Genomic DNA, 16,867 nt, shown 5'->3' with positions numbered 1-16,867 from the left:
ATACACACACACATGCACACACACACGCACACACACAAATACACACACACACAAAAGCATACACACACAGTCACGCACTCCCAGATGCTTCCCTCCCTTTGCAGTTTGTATGTTTACTAAGTTAATTTGAACAGAACTTCAACTGAGTTGCCTCTGGACAGGAGTGAGGGACACTGATGTGTTGCTACAGAACAGAGACCTGGCCTGGCTGGTGTGGTTCAGTGGTTGAGCGTCGACCTATGAACCAGGAGGTCACGGTTTGATTCCCCGTTGGGCCATATGCCTGGGTTGCAGGCTTGATGTGGGGCGTTCGGGAGGCAGCTGATCAATGATTCTCTCTCATCATTGATGTTTCTATCTCTCTCTCCCTCTCCCTTCGGCTCTGAAATCAATTAAAAAAAAAAAAAAAAGAACACAGAGACTTGGGGATGACTCAGGGATTCAGGGACCAGGAGGGGGCCTCCGGGGAGGGGCACAGGTGGGCCATCAGAGTGCCTTGAGCAGTTTGTGTAACATTGTTTACACTTGATTCCAAAGCAAACAGGCTTGATTTTTCCACGATACCCATTTGCAATGTGAACATTGATTGGCACCTTTGGAAGCGTATTAGGTTGGGGGTGTAGTAAGGATAAGCATCTATGCAATTTTCCAGGATTGTAAACTCTGTAAGCCCTCACGTTTCTTTTGTTCTAAATGATGACGTAATTCCAAGGAAGCATTAAAGTTATTTTCGATAATGGCTAACGAGACCTGACTTCGCCTCTGTTTGCTGAGGCCCGTAAGTCAACCCATAGCACATGGAGGCTCTCCGCTTTGCTTCACTGCGCAGAGCACTTACTGGGAAAGGCTCAAAAGAACTTTAATCAAAGGCCTATTAAGTTACTGAGACTTGAGTTACTGATCATCTGCTTAACTAGCAACTGAAGCTTAGATAAAAGAAAAGTGACTTCTCTCTCTCTCTCTCTCTCTCTCTCTTTTTTTTTTTTTTTTCTATTTTCTGGGAGCCCAGAAAAATCATTATCAAAATATCAAGGCGAAAAGAGGGAGCTAACAAATCAGCAGATTTTCCATGTGCCAACTTCCAGATTTAAACAAAGACTCGGCTGTATACATTTCAGATGGCTGCCTTCATATCATCTAGGCCTAAAAAACAAAAAACAAACTGCCTTTGAAGAGCAGAGGAAGCATTTACTATGCACCCTTTAATGCTATACAGATGTTCCAGCTGCTGCTGCAGAGGTGGGAGGAGCCATGCATATGAAGGGCTGCCTACAGGACATTGGCATCAGAAGATTATTCGGAAAGATGACACTGCATGCCATTATTGGGGGCACTTGTGCTTGCCCGATCAGTAAGTCTGTTTGGGGTCCCCAAAGATCTTTGGGCAGGGGTCAGTCTAGAGAAACCAGGTATTTGTTAACGATTCTCAGTTTTCATTATTATATCCCTTTAGCCACTGCAATATTTGTCCCTAAGAGGGAACTTTGAGAATTGGTTGATGAGGTCATTTTAGAAATGCTTTTTGTACATTAGATATTACGGCTGTCTTTCCAAACACCAAAGGACGAAGATGTTTGGAAGGATCGCAGAGAGGAGAGGAGTAGAAAATAAAAAAATGCTATTATTCACTTTTTTTTTTTTTTTTTACTGTTCACCAACCTAGTTCAAAGCATAAAGCTATATCTAGACAAAAAGAGATTAAGAAACAAGAAAGTCCAAACCTGAATGAAGACTAGAAAGATGTAAAGATAGTTTATTATTGATTATAATCAAATTTAGAGGGATTATATTTTCTGGTCAAGTCCTTTCTGCAAATTCTAACACTCCACCTTGTCTGTAATTTAACTTACGCCGCGCCAATAGAATTTTAACCCACTCAAGTCTTTGAGAAGCGACATTTTACAATGTGTAAAAGGCAACTTTGAAGCAGGACTCTATGCAAGGTCATTCAGTTTTACTGGCTAATTCGTAAAACCAGGAGCGAACCTGGTTTAGAAAACAATTAAATGATCACTCTTTCCTCTTAAATATTTGCAGAGTCGTTTTTTCGGATATAGGGAGCAGAGAGGTCAGGATGGACACACATGCATTCCAATGCAGACACACTACATGCTTGCATATACGAGTATTCTTCTCCAGAGCAGCCCCTGTGGCAAGGAGAAAGGAAAAGGAAGTCATCATATTTCTGTTTAAACGTATTATTTCCTATTATAAGGGGAATGCATTATGATGCAAGTCCACAACGTATTATACAAGTGTCAGAAATGGCAGTAAAGCAATACACTGGCCGTGGAGGCTCCGACTTCCAGGCACCAACATTGCTAACTCCTGCTGTGTTCTGTGCGTCGCGTGCGGCTGCGTCACTGGTGGGTGTATGGAGACATCCTTCCGCGCAGGACTCCTTAGTAACCCAGGTGCCTTTCACTGTGGGCAGTTGAACTGCTTTTTGACATTTCCTGGTGGTTCTCTACGCTTCTTGGTTTTGTGAAAGACAATGTAAGCAGGCAGGTATACGATGCTGCTACAATGAACGTTAATTAATGTAAGATCTTTGGGAAATGAACTCTTCTGAGAGAGTGCTTGACATTTCTGAGTCACAGGACTGTTCTGGAAGGCAGGGGTGCTGGAAGGAAATGGATGTAAAGGAGCAAGAAAGAGCCCCTCTTTGTCCTACTACTTCACTTCTCTCCCCATTCACACTCGTGCCCACGCCTCTCCCTAGGCCAGTGATGGCGAACCTATGACACGCATGTCAGCACTGACACACGTAGCCATTTCTGATGACACGGATGAAACATTTGCTGCTCCTGAGGATGAAACATTTGCGAAATAATGTTTTTTCCTCAAAGTGACACACTACCCGAGTTATGCTCAGTTTTTTTGGCGAAGTTTGACACACCAAGCTCAAAAGGTTGCCCATCGCTGCCCTAGGCTCAAGGAATTTTCGTAGGCAACTCAAAGGCCACAGCAAACACAGGCGAGTCCAGAATCCCATACAATTAGTTACCTACTTTGTATTTGTGCAAACTTCCAGGAAGTGTGGATATTTGCATGGGACACCATGTGGAAGTGGAGAACAAATGGCCAGTGTTTGAAGTTAAAGAAAGGGAGGGGAGGGGCTGGAGGGGAGTGAGTGTAGCTATGAAAGGGCAGCATGAGTAATCCCTGAGGTTCTGTACCTTAAATATAAATAAATACACCACACGTTTTGCAACCTGATACCTTTGGGTGAAACAGAGTAAATGGTACATGGGATCTGTCTGTGTTACTTCTTACAACTGCATGGGAATCTTCAATTGTCTCAAAATGAAAATGTTTAATAAAAACCATAAAATTGATGAATTATCTTGTTTTTGTAGAAATCTCTGGAAATATACACATCTACATGCATGGATAGAGATGACTTGCCAAACTCTTTGGGGAGTATGCATTTTAATTTTATTTAAATAAAATATACAAACACTTGTCAGTGTAGAGTTTATGTTGAATATATTTACCTTGATTTGATATTTTATTTAATTTGAAGTTGTTTATGTATTATTTTCAAAAGCTTAGTAATGAGAAGCGTTCTTTTTTATTTTGTTGTTAATCCTCACCTGAGGATATTTTTCCCATCGCTCTTCAGAAAGAGTAGAAGGGAGAGAGAGAGGGATATAGGGAAGGAGGGAGGGGGAAGAGAGAGAGAGAGAGGGAGAGAGAGAGAGAGAGAGAGAGAGAGAGAGAGAGAAACATTGATATGAAAGAGACACATTGATTGGTTGCCTTCTAACATACCCGACCAGGGAGAGAGAGAGAGAGAGAGAGAGAGAGAGAGAGAGAGAGAGACATTGATATGAAAGAGACACATTGGTTGGTTGCCTCCTGCACATGCCCCAACCCAGCCTGGCATCAAATGGGCAACCCAGGTATGTGGCCTTGACAAGAAATTGAAACCGAGACCCTTCAGCACGTAGGGTGATGCTCTAACTACTGAGCACACCGGCCAGGGCAAGAAGAGTTGTTTCTGGAAGCATGGTGCAGTGTTATGGTTAAAAGCCTGAGTCAGCCTGCATTGCTTGAGTCCTATCACGTATAAGCCCGGAACTTGGGCAAGTTACTTAACCACTCTGCCTCACTGTGCTCTCTTAAAAGGATGACAACAGTAGCTGTCTCATAGCATTGCTGTAAGGATGAGGCAAATGGATACACATAAAACATGTAGAATAGAGCTCGACACAAAGCATGTATTAGCTGCTCCTGTAATAATGATGATGTTGCTTTACAAGCATCATCAGTTCTTGGAAAACTCATGTCGCCCCTAGTTGTAGGCAGCGTTATGGGTCTCATCACAGATGGCTGGGAGGGGGGAGTGCCTTGCCCAAGGTCACAGAGCTTGTAATGTTTGAAAGGACTGTGTTTTAATTACTCCACTCTAAGTTTGTCAGTGAGATACTGCAGCATTTTATTCTGTTGTAATAAATAACACTACATATTATTAGGCACAGAAACATCTGCGTTTTCTATATCAACAAGAGTGATGTAGAAAGGACACTAGAGATAATTAAAAAAAGAGAAGCAGGTTTCCTTGCTAGATTTCACTACTTTGGACTCTCCTGGACCCAGAAGGCATCTTCCTCTGCTATTTTGGTCGTTCCATTTTTTCATCCTGGACAAACCCGAAGAGTGAAGAGGTGCAGAGAAACCAGGAGCGGAAGCCACCCAGAGTTCATTCTCAGAGCTTCGGAAAAGTTGAGGTTTTGATTTCAGTCCAAGAAAGGGTCAAGACTCAGGTCAAATCTTATTTTATATCAAATGACTGCCTTCGTTTTGCAATAATCAGGTAGTTAGCATTGCGGTACTTCTGGTTTTAGCTAGCCTTTGAGGGGAAATGCTGAAATTAATCTTTTCAATGAAAAAGGATTCAACGATTTGCCACAACTACCAAAACAGGGACTTCCTGGGAAAAGAATGACCATTTGCTAAACTGATTGTCATGTATGGTAAAAAAATGTGTGTGTGTGTGTGTGTGTGTGTGTGTGTGTATGTGTGTGTGTCTGTGTGTATGTGTTGAATATGCGGGAATGGGCAAGTATGTGTCTTTGCCAGGTATATGTGTGTGTGAAAAATCTTTGCCAAACTGGAAAATTGAAATAATTTGCCAAAAAAGAGATAACATAGCATAGTTATTAAGAGTACAAGCTTTGGAGCCAGACTTTAAGTTCAAATCTTGGCTTTGCCACTTAAAGATGTGTGACCTTAGGTCTTAGATTCCTCACCTGTGAGAATGGGAATGCAATAACAGTAGCTGTCTCATACAGTGGTTTGGGGAGTCAATAATAAACATATGTAAAACACCTAGAAGGTTGTATGGTATAAAGAAAGTGCTCAATAAATTTTAGCTGTACTAAATAATTGCATAATTAAATGCCAACCTTATGCAGAGTTCTAACTTTAGTTATTTTAGTTATTTATATAAGAAAAAATTTCCTGAATATTAGTAGTATTAAGCAAGTTAAGGCAATTAAGCATATGCCACAAATTGAAACATTATTAAAAAGCAACTAAAAAGGGGATGTAATAGCCCAACCATAATTATTTTTTTAAATAGGCATTTACATTTCTCATATAGAGGGTTTTGGCCCAGGATGTCACTAGAGTTAGAATATTGACTAGTTCCAGTCTTTCTGCAGTTTTCCCAACATTTTTTTTAATAGTTGCAAATTGTCACATTCTCCTTCAAATCAGGACCACATCAGGAAGGCTGTGAATCTTCCTAGGAAAGCTCATGATTTCCCTCAAGCCACACTCTCTGGCAGTATTTTCCAAACACTTTCTAACATCCCATAAAAATCCAACAAATATTTTTGTCCCAGTCTCATGAGCACCCTTAGCTGCAAGGTCGTCTGGAAAAGTACGTCGTACGATTGCCATGACTAGCCTAGCCCAGTCATGATCCATTGCTTTTGGGCTGGGCATATTTTCATTATAAACAAAATCAGAGTTCTGTTAGAAATTATGGGAAAATCACTATCGAGGAGGCAACCATGCAGGTTTGCCATCCAGGGCCTCAGGGCACAGAGCAAAAGAGAGAGCATGAGTTAGTTAGATGAGGCTGCCTGGAGGCAAAGGGTAGAAGAAAGAATTGTTTTAAATGAAATGCTGACTCTGGATCAGCAGAGAAACTTCAAAGACAAAACAGTCAAGGAGTAACAGGAGCAAAACCAGGCTGGAAAGGTGAGATAGGTGAGGTGAGCCAGGGTGGAATAGATCAGTCAAGAGAAAAGAAGCCTTTAGGAGGACTGGGAATTGATACATTTAGTGAGAGATGGAGGAGCAGTTGTTGGAGGAAACACTCTGTTTCCTTGTTTTACTCTACTAAACTGACCAGCCAATAAGTGGTCAAGAGCTTGGTATTTTCAACCAATGGAGAATGTACCTTCTTTTCATATATTCACAGAGTACTAGCAAAAATTAAAAACGCCAATAAATTCCAATATTATGCCCCCATTGTCTAACCAAGTTAGAAATCAGATAATAGCAAATAGTAAACTTTTTCTAAAATTTTATGTATAACAGTTTAAAATACCTGTGAACAAAAATTTATTGGTATATTTAAGTATATTTACGTGGAGTCTTATATATGGATAAATTAAATAATTTACTGGGTAAGAGTCCTAGTTTTCCTGGCAATACAAGATGGTGTTGTTTTTTTTTTTTATATAGATCTATTTTTTTATTGACGCTGCATTAAAAAATAAATTTATCCAAAATATTTCAGTGGAAAGCTAACTAACCTAGCCAAAGAATGTATATGCATATAGGCATTGCCCATGGACACAGACATTAGGGTGGTGAAGGACAGGGGCAGGGTGGGAACCAGGTGGAGGGGGCGGGTAAGAGGGGTCGGGCAGGGAAGAGGAATCTGTAATACTCTCAACAATAAGGATTTTTAAAGTGAAGAAGAAAAAGAAAGCTAACTAACCTGAGCCCAGGCCACTGCTTTTGTGGTGACTCGGAGGCTAGTTCTTAGAACACTTTGGGGAATAGATGGACACACTCCATTTTAGACTTTATTTCTTAAATCTCATTTTTCAGCTGAATGTTGGCAGGAATTGAATGGTTCCCAGTTGAAGTCTGAGCTTTGGGGCCGGTACCTAGAACACTAGAATTCTGTGTTGTTGATTGAAGTAGGACTCAAAAACCAAATGCCAGATTTCCAGGTTCCAAGTTAACATTCTGCTGTGACAATAAAGATTTTGATTTGTGTTCTTTCCCTACAGAATCAAGTCCCATCTCTGCATTTTTTTTTTCAGTGAAGATTTTTAATGTGACCAAGGACCCAGTGAGGACAAAGTAGTATGACATGGATCTTTAGTTGTGAGTGTGCACAGAGAAATAAATGACACATCTATTAATAGCGACCAACATTTATTGCATCAACGTGAGAGGAGCTATGCTCAGGGCTTTGCATGCACTGCCTCATTTAATGCTTGCCTCCATCAGTGAAGTCAGGATTATTTCCTCTTTATTTCATAAATTGGAACGTGCAACAAGAGCTCGAATTAGTAAGGGTTGGGGCTGAGATGGGACCCAGGTTGCCTTCCCTCTGCACTCCAGTCCTGACAATTTTGCTATCTCGCCTCTCATAACCGTTTATCTCCAATCTCCTGCCACCACCTTAGTTCAAGTCCTCATCACCTCTTGCCAGGATTCTGAGCCAGAGACACCCTTCATAGGTGTACTGCCAACATTTGAAATGCAAATCAGTTTCACAAACATTATTTTTAGTTAGACGATATAATTTTTTTTTTATTCTTGGGTCCACAGAATGTTCTCTCAAATTTATCAGAGTTTCATGCTTTAAAAATGCCACGGGTTTTGTTTTTGTTTAGCTACAAAAGAAAGGGCAAAAGGAAGGAAACGAACATTTATTGAGCCCCTAATATGTGCCAGGAAAAAGGGGTTCGTGTATGAGTCCTGGACCCTGTAAGGAGGATTCAGACTGGTATCTATTGGTTGCCCCTCTAGCACAATGGGCTGAGCTGAACACTTTGCATATGCTAATTAATTCAGGGAGTTGTGGCCTTTATGCAGTGAGGTAGATGGTCAGTGTTCCCAACTCTCTGAGACTGAGCGAGTAAAATTTTGGAGATTCTTGGGTTTCAAACAATTGATTTTTTTAACTTACTGATTTTCCATGAGTATTAATTGTGGTGAACCCAAGCAATAACTGAGAAAATAAACTTTGCCTTAAAGTTCAGAAATTGATACTTATTTTTTCCTGGAAAAACGTTGTGGTTTGCTATGCCAGCTTCCGTGGAAATTGGGTTTGCTCGTCTTCAGAGTTCTTTTCTTTGGAACGCCCAGTAGCATGGATACAACGGTGAGCACAGAGTGGGGTCTGGGGAGCGCTGACGCTAGCTTTGGGAAACTCTCAAATCATCTTTGGGTTTAAGAAGGAACAGAACAATCTAGAGTCAATGATTCAATCTTCCTACCAGATATCCTATTACTACAGTGACTTTGTGGGCCACAGGTACCTGCTTCCATGATGTCTTCTTCTCATGATGTCTTCCTCTGACATCGCCCGTTTGGGGCACCCAAGGGGAGGAATGAACGAGAGGGTGTGCATGAAACACAGATGACTGGTCTAGGCTGTGTTGGAGAATACACGCCGTTTAATTGGAATACTATGGACTAGGCCAGTGGCCGGCAAAACGCAGCTCGCGAGCCACATGCGGCTCTTTGGCCCCTTGAGTGTGGCTCTTCCACAAAATACCACGGCCTGGGCGAGTCTATTTTGAAGAAGTGGCACTAGAAGAAGTTTAAGTTTAAAAAATTTGGCTCTCAAAAGACATTTCAATCGTTGTCCTGTTGATATTTGGCTCTGTTGACTAATGAGTTTGCCGACCACTAGTAGGCCCAGGAGGGTGTTAGCTCTGTGAAGTGCCTGCCGCTGTACCCCACGTATCTCAGCCAGCTCGGGCTGCTGTAAGAATCACAGGCTGGGTGCTTCAACAGCAGTCATTTATTTCTCACGGGTCTAGGTGCTGAGAAGCCCAAGGTCAAGGTGCCGGCAGGTTTACTCTCTGGGAAAGGCCCTCTTCCTGGTTGCAGAGGGCCTCCTGATTGCATTCTGCCTGGAAGGGTGGGTGGGCAGCGAATTCTCTGGCCTCCTCTGATAAGGACACGAATGCCATCATGACACTCATTCATGACTTCTTCTCAGCCTAACCGCTGAGAGTCTCAATCCCAGATACGATCACCTTCGGGATTAGGGTTTTAACATCTGGATTTAGGGGAGACACAGGCATTCAGTCTGTAGCACTAGGGTTACATGTTAAGGGTTCAGTTTTATTTTCTTTGGTCTCTAGGGCATGAGACACATGCAGTTGGGAAAGATGAATGACCTGTGACTCATGCAATGTGTTTAGTGTTGGTGGTACTCATCCCCACTATCATATTTAGAAACATCAGGAGGACAGTCTACGCAGGGAAGTCCCGGGCTGTGGTAAGCTCTACCTTTGGCTGAATTACATTCGACATTCAATGTCATCCAATCACCCCACATTTTCCATAGGGCTTCTTAAAAGTGTTCCCTCTCTCTCTCTCAATCTCTACACACACACACACACACACACACACACACACACACACACACACATACGGGGAGGGTATTTTTCTTTGGGTGCAGTGACATTTTCCAGGACACAGGGTGCTCGAGGCTCTACATAAGGCAATATGGAACGGGGGCCAGGAGTTGGCTGGGAGTGAGGGGGCCAGGGAAAAGGGATGTCAACCTAATTATTGATCCGTTTCCTATGTCTGTTTCATAAGTCAGTCAATCTCCAGATACTTTTGTAGTCTTTAAGGAAGACAAATGTTCACAGTTTAAATATCCCTAAGTATATAACAGATGAACAAGCATGCTTTGGTGTGTAAATGCTGCATAGATTCAGAACCATCAAAAAGCCCCTCAAAAATGCTTTTCCATCTGCTGCTTCCAACTCCATATCGCACATCCTTGGCAGTGCACTTCACAGTGGTGTGAAAGATAGGTTCAAAGCCAACCTGGCAAAATCTATTTATCTTTTTTTTCTCCCCAAAATGTGTTTCTTTGTGCAGCAAAAGTAGCAAACATATATAGGAACAAGGTGCCAGGGCTAAGAGGAGGCACTTGTCAGGCCTTTATCTCGGGAGAGAATCTGCTTTGGATTATGCTCTAACATGGCATTTAATTGCATCTTAGAAAGCCTGAGTTAGAGACGCCCTGCATTCCAGGCTCTTGGTAAAACAACTTCTGAGTGTTGCCTTAGAAGCCCATGGATGGGGTGGCCGGAAGAGCCCCCGCAGGAAGTGTGTATGTAGTAGCTTTCCTCAGAGGAGTGTGCTTTTGTTTTCACGGAAGCAATTGTGTGTAACTCAGAAGGTGGGCTCATAAGAGACAGGCTGTGTTTTTATTCAAGGCAGCTCTCGAGTACCATCCTCTCATGCCCCAAGTGTGGGCTTTTGTAAGCAATGTGACAATCCGTGTGGAAACAGTGGTTGGAGTTAGTGACCTACTAATCAAGTCTTTTTACTTGAAGTGGTACAATAGTTAGTTCCTCTTAATAATGAATACTGTTATTTCATGAGGCAAAACTTATCCAGAAAGATAATAATCCTAGCTACCTCTCAGATTATGAAATAATATCAACACATCATAGAAATGACCCATCGTTCTTTCCTTACATCATTTGCTGGTCCTCCTTTTCAGTGGGAGTAAAAGTACAGTTACATATTAGTTACAGGGGAAAAGGTGGTATATACTTTTTAGCAGTCAATAAAAATAAAACAAAGCTATCATATCTTTACCTTAAGGTGGAGCTATATTTTGCCTCAAGTTAACTGGTCCTCTTCGATAAACAGCAAGAACAATCCTAGAGTTGCTTTATCATTTGCATTGATAACTAGAGGCCCGGTGCATGAAAATCATGCACAGGTAGGGTCCCTAGGCCTGGCCTGTGATCAGGGCCGATCAGGGCCTTCTTTCATTCTGCACCACCCCCTGGTGGTCCGTGCACATCTTAGAGAGCAGTCAAACTCCCAGTTGGTTGAACTCCCAAGGAGACAATTTGCATATTAGCCTTTAATTATATACCAGGTGTACCGGTTAATAATGTGGATTTTTTTTAATAGATGGAGTTACACATATGTTGATATATATGTGATTTGACATGTATGCTATTTTATTGTATTGACAACAAGCTTCAAAGCTTCATATGTCAGATTTTCTGAAGGTGTTAACATCATAGATATTTTTACGCTTAAAAATGTTGAATTTCTTGCCAAAAAAAAAGAGCATTTGTGGGAATTTTTAATTCATTACTTTATTTTGAATAAAAGTGCTGCTGAAAGTTATCATATACTTTGTGAAGCTTATAGTGAACATGCTCCATCTCAAGATACTTGTGAACGCTGGTTTAAATGATTTAAAATGATGATTTCAATGTGAAAGACAAAGAACGTCCAGGTGAACCGAAAAAGTTTGAAGACCAACAATTACAAGCATTATTGGATGAAGATGCGTGTCAAACTCAAAAACAACTTGCAGAAAGATTAAACATTGCTCAGCAAACAATTTCTGATCATTTACAAGCAATGGGAAAGATTTTAAAGGAAGGAAAATGGGTGCCACATCAACTGAACAAAAGACAAATGGAAAACCGAAAAGTCATCAGTAAAATGTTGCTTCAATGGCACAAAAGGAAGTCTTTTTTGCATCGAATTGTGACTGGCCATGAAAAGTGGATTTATTTTGAGAATCTCAAAAGCACAAAATCATGGGTTGATCCAGGTCAACCATCAGCATCGACTGCAAGGCCAAATCGTTTCAGAAAGAAGACAATGCTCTTCATTTGGTGGGATCAGGAAGGTGTGGTGTATTATGAGCTTCTAAAACCAGGTGAAACCATTAATACTGATCGCTACCGACAACAAATAATCAATTTGAACCATGCTTTGATCGTGAATCGACCAGAATGGGCCAGAAGACATGGCAAAGTAACTTTGCTTCATGATAACGCACCATCACACACTTCAAAACCAGTTAAAGACCCGTTAAAAGATCTTGCCTGGAAAGTATTAACCCACCCACCATATTCACCAGTCCTTGCTCCTTCAGATTACCACTTGTTCTGATCGATGGCACACGCACTTTCTGAGCAGCACTTCAAAACGTAGGAAGAAGTGGAAAATTTGGTCTCTGAATGATTTGCCTGAAAACAAGAAAAGTTCTGTTGGGACGGTATCCACAAATTACCTGAAGGATGGGGGAAATGTGTAGCTAGCGATGGACATTACTTTGAATAAAGCACTTTTGATTTTTCTCTTGAAATTATCGTGTTTTCTTTGATTACAAAATCCGCATTATTAACCGATACACCTGGTAGGATGATAAAGGATTGAGATTTTGCACAATCAAATTCTTTTTTCTGTGTTACTTTAATAATCGCTGCCTTGGTCTGACCTGAGTGGCACTCAGCACGTGGACCCTCTCCTGGTAGTGAGTGCCCTGGGCCGTTTTGTGGGAGAGCAGAGGCTCCCGTCAATCATTGACACTGTGGCGAGGTAGCTCTCTTGGTAACACGTTTCTTCGCAGGGGCACGGCGCTAGACTATTCAGAGGCCGCCAAAATGCTGTTTTGGAATGACGCTTGATCTACAATTTTTTACTCTTCTTGAGCATTTTCATCTTCTGGGATATTTTCATAGTTTAAGTCTGAGAAACTTTTTATTTATGTGTTTATTCCACAAACATCCATTGAAGCCTTCTATTGGCATGAGGGATATTTTGGTGAAAGATAAAACAAACATGGTCCCTTCACTTGTGAGGCTTATCATCCATAAGAAAGGCAAATAAGCGAGAAAACAAACATACTCTGTGTGTGTGTGTATACATATTTTCATTTATTCATTCATCTGTTCTTGTAATTGCTGAGTGGTAATTACAAATTACAAATCATAAAAGAGACGAGCAGGGTGCAATAAGAGGGAATTATGGACAAAGATATCTCCTTAGATCACGTCATAAAGAAATCGAGTATTAGAAAACTTGACCTTATGCCAATACCCAGAACCACCTAGAGAGGGCAGCCCAAGAAGAGGGGGCTTAAAGGGTGAAATTCACAGGCAGGAAAGATAGTCTTGTGTTCAAGGAACTAAAAGGAGGCCAGGTTGCCGGAAGCCACCTATGAGGGTAGGAAAGGAATAAGAAATGAAGCTAGAGTTGGAAACCAGCTCAATCTATAATAATAAAAGTGTAATATGCTAATTAATTAGACCAGACAGCCAAATGACCTTCCGGACATCTTCCCAGACATTCTTCTGGACGTCCTTCTGGATGACCTTCCAAACGAATTGGGGCTGCGAGGGCCAAGCCCCTTGCACGGATTCGTGCATTGGGCCTCTAGTTTGTTAAGAAATTTAGACGTTACTTCAAGTGCAATGGGAAGCCATTGAAGGGGTTAAGCCAGATGTGACAGGGTCCAAGTATTTGTGTCGCTTTTCCATGATCACTCTGGGGCTGTTTGGAACACAGGTTGGAAAGAGACAAGAGTCAAAATCTGGGAGACCAGTGGGAAGGCTAGTGCAGGAAACCACATGAGATACAGCGGTACCCGGCACTAGGAGGGATGAGAGCATGAAAGGAGAGAAAAGTTGCATTCAAGAAAGATTTTGGGGAAGTACTGGAAACCTTAGTCGTAACTATGGGTTTGTGAAGGATGAGAGGAAGTGGTGGGGTGGTGCTCACATTTCTGGCCCTCAGGACCCTAAATCATGGCACAGCTCACTGAGATGGGAGAGACTGGGGAGGACCAGGTTTGCAGCAAAATTTAAGGGATCCGTGTGGACAGGTTAAGTTTATAATTTTTGGCTCATTAGTTTTAATCTTTTTTTTTGTTAGCTGAATGAAACAGAGCTATAGGTGGGCCTGTGAGTTTACTGATTTGTGAACCTGCCTTAAAGGAATTCATATTTGCCAACATGACATGTGAAAGCCATCTAGGACACCCAATATTTAATTTATTTAAGCTGAGTTCTTATTAGAAGGTATATAATATTCTGGGTAATATTTAAAGCTTTGGATGATAAGCTATGTAATGTAAGCCATAAATTAGAAATCTGCTCATTCAGAAAGACGAGTTCAATATCAGAGCATGTTTCCTAGGCCTAAAACACTTCCCACATACTGAACCACCATCAAAGACTCCCTGTGAAATCTGAAAACTTAATATCATTTGCATATTGGAAAGAACACTGATTTTGGTAGTTGAATCTGAGTTTGAATTCTGTATCTTCTGTGTGACCTTGGGCAACTTACTTAAGATCTCTTAGCTTTACTTTCCTGAGTTGTAAACATGGTGATAATGACACTTTTCTAATGAGTATATAAAGATTGCAATAGGTAATAAATGTTAGTGCCTGACATTTAGTAGATGCCAAATAATTGGTAGACAAAATCAGTATAGATTATATACATGCATTGCTTTCTCATGATCTAACATGTTCACCAAGTTTATAAGGGTGATTAAATTACAGAATCTATACGAGATGTTGAATACAACCCTAATCTTTCTTTTGTGTTAGTTATCATTATTATTTATAACAACAGTCCCATGTTACCCAAAGGCGAACAGTGAATAGGTGTATATAAAGCACAATACTGTAGCTCTGATGAGTGGAGTCAGTGGAGTCACGGTTCTGATTAACCCTCATCGAGCTGTGGGTCCTATTTTTATGTTTTGGGGAGCTACTAAACATGCGATTTCTCTAAAATCAGAATTGATTTTTTTGTGTTGTTTGTATGGTTTTTGTTCAGTATTGTTCTCAGCGTATCCTACACAGCAAGTTTGGATTTTCTGAAAGATTTGGGGGAGACTCCAATTTCACAGGAAGGTTCCTTGTGTCATGAACTATTTTAGAAAAATTCAAAATACCCTACTACAGAAAACAGTCCTTCTAGACGTTTCCACCATAGAATGACCAGCTGTGCTATTTTGTCATCATTTTACAACCATTACAAGTCTCACTGAAAAGGCTCTTTTCCATTCTGTCTAGACACCTTTTCCTAGACAACATCCTGAAACAGCAATAAGTACAAAAATGAGCACATTACATCAAACATACCACTGAGGGGAATGATAAGTTTAACAGTTTCCCATGTGGGAGGCATATTGATAGTAATTATCTTTCCTCCTCCTTCACTCGGCTTTATGGACCCCTCTGCCGTGGTTGGGAGGGTCTGGCCATATTTCACCACATACTTGAAGCATGTTTTAATTGGCTGGGAGCCTACTGTGGCTTCCGCGGAGGGAGAAGAAGGTGCTGGGTGTTGAAAAGGAATTTCCATGGTGGGTAGGCGATGTACTGCTCATTGCTAGTGTTCAAGGGAAATTCATTCTTGTAAGAACCTAGTGAGTGATCAGCATGTTTAAAAATGTTATTTATTAATAAGATTTTTTTCAATAATATAAAAATATTTTCAAGAACACGTAACCATCTCTGTGAAGCTATTCCACATAAGTCCCCCCCCCCCCCCGAATGGGGTTATGATTTTAAGTTAGTAGAACACGGGCTGACATGGAAACCCTATTTTCTGTGAGTTCTTCCTTTGGCTGACAGACGCCAGATGTTAACCTCCTAGGAAGACCTTCACACCAACGTCTCCTTACCAGATGTTCTAAGAGAACGGTCCTTGAGCAGGACCTGAAATCTCTCCAAATATAGTGTTCAGGAACACAAGCAGTTCGTAAGATCCCTGAAAAGCTCTTCTTTTTCAAAGAAAAGTATATTTCTTATTGATTTCAGAGAGGAAGGGAGAGGGAGAGAGAGAGAGAGAGAAACATCAATGATGAGAGAGAATCATTGATCTGCTGCCTCCTGTATGCCCCACACTGGGGATGGAGCCCACCACCCAGGCATGTGCCCCGACCAGGAATTGAACTGTGACCTCCTGGTTCATGGGTTGATGCTCAACCACTGAGCCACACCCGCCAGGCACAGTGCTTTAGTTTTAAAAAAATGATCCACATGTACTTTTTCTTTGATTAGCATAATGATTAAGAAATTTAACCAGCAAGGTGGCAGAGGTGTAATGTGTGACATTCACTGACGTTACTATATAAAGTTTCCATTCACACAATTTTCTACCTCCTCCTCACTGCCTTGAGGAGTTGAAATATAATATTAAATTGTTTGCTGCAGATCCCCAAACACCTCATGATTATGACTCTATGGAAGTAAATATCATCTCTAAATAAACCTTGAAACATATTTTTAGGGTTGTATTTATTTTTTGTATTTTAGGGTTGTATTTATCTCATTGCTCCATTTTACCAATGGGTTTTTGCCAACACTCACTGCGGGAATCAGCTTCTTATGAATCATTTAGTCTCCCCCGAAAATGTAGACTCTGTATCCTAGTTGGAAGTTCGTGATGGACAGCTCCGTGAGCTGGCTCCCCACCAGCTATCTGGAATCAGAGGCTGGCATCGGGAGAGAATCACATCTGGTTATTCCACACCTGGAATCTGGTTCCAGGGCAGATTCTGTAGCTTTTCTCAAAGCAATACGGCATCATTCTTCAAAAGATGACATTTATTTGGGAAAATATTTCCATTAGCCTGTAGCTGATCTTAAATTCAAATAATTTTTTAAAAAATTTCCTCTTCTCCTTTCTCTCTCTCTCTCTCTCTCTCTCTCTCTCTCTCTCTCTCTCTCTCTCTTTTTTAAGACAGGTACAATCTCTAGGTCACTTTATTGAGCCATCAATGCCTATCACATACGAAAAGCAATTGGGAGATTTGTTTGCCCAACAAAGCACGAGAGAATTAACAAGAGGCCATATC

The 16,867-nt window shown here is 41.2% G+C and overlaps 1 long non-coding RNA gene across 2 annotated transcripts in view; it reads left to right on the top strand.

Annotated features, from left to right (window-relative positions):
• LOC129150712 (uncharacterized) overlaps positions 1 to 16,867 on the top strand; it is a 187,848-nt gene that overhangs the window by 50,216 nt on the left and 120,765 nt on the right. The window contains exon 3 of one of the 2 annotated variants that reach the window (XR_008557440.1): positions 3,360 to 3,418. The exons of the other annotated variant lie outside the window; for it this stretch is intronic. This is a non-coding gene — a long non-coding RNA (uncharacterized LOC129150712). Of the gene's footprint in view, positions 1 to 3,359; positions 3,419 to 16,867 lie in introns of those variants that run through there. 2 annotated transcript variants of the gene reach the window in all.

Source organism: Eptesicus fuscus, chromosome 11 (assembly GCF_027574615.1).
Source record: "Eptesicus fuscus isolate TK198812 chromosome 11, DD_ASM_mEF_20220401, whole genome shotgun sequence".
Taxonomy (NCBI): domain Eukaryota; kingdom Metazoa; phylum Chordata; class Mammalia; order Chiroptera; family Vespertilionidae; genus Eptesicus; species Eptesicus fuscus.
Note: the sequence above shows the minus strand (reverse complement) of the source record. Positions and strands in the feature narration are given on the sequence as shown.